This window comes from Neurospora tetrasperma (assembly GCF_000213175.1).
Source record: "Neurospora tetrasperma FGSC 2508 unplaced genomic scaffold NEUTE1scaffold_2, whole genome shotgun sequence".
NCBI classification, from domain to species: domain Eukaryota; kingdom Fungi; phylum Ascomycota; class Sordariomycetes; order Sordariales; family Sordariaceae; genus Neurospora; species Neurospora tetrasperma.
The window spans coordinates 2,321,558-2,322,297 of NW_009799100.1; positions in this window are offsets into that span (position 1 = coordinate 2,321,558).

The following is a 740-nucleotide window of genomic DNA, read 5'->3' on the forward strand; positions in this document are numbered from 1 at the left end:
TTCCTCCCGTCCCACCACCTCTACCATCGTAAGCCCCGCGGCTGTGCCTACCCGCCATACTTATAATGCAGAACATAGTTGCATTGCATCTACATACACCCATTTACATGGTTCCCTTCCACTGAAGTTGGGAACCGGTCGGTAAAATATGCACACATCCACACATCTACACATCTTCGTTGTTGGTTCCGATGCAAGGAACCACCGCAGCTGTCTCGGATAGTTACCGAGCAATGGTAGTAGGTAATAGGACATCGCGCTTCAACAGCAGCACTGCAGACAGCACTTTATCTGCGACGAAAGTGACACCGGAGACTCGGGCAAGTTTGGCGAGAGTTATGTTGGGGGGGAATACAGAACGAGAGGCGCGGGCAAAGACGGTTAGCAGATGGGAGAAATAATAAGATACATCCCGACGTAAACAGAGGGATACTAAACCGCTGTTGACCTACCTGGGTTTGGAAGTGAACATCAAATGCATTGGTACAATTGACTCTGTTGCTATCTAATGCTTCGCTGTTGTCCATATATGAGGACGAGACACTACACTACCGGCTGGCTGAACAAATGACTGTATGGTAAAAAACCGAGTAAACCGCATGAGTCCATTATTCGTTTCAGAGTGGGAAAAGAACTGGGAATGACAGAAGGAGTGGAGTGGTTCAGTTACACTGAGTATCGTCGGTGACCTTCGAGCACCAACACGCACCAACGGCAAGCCGCTGATACCAACCACAGCA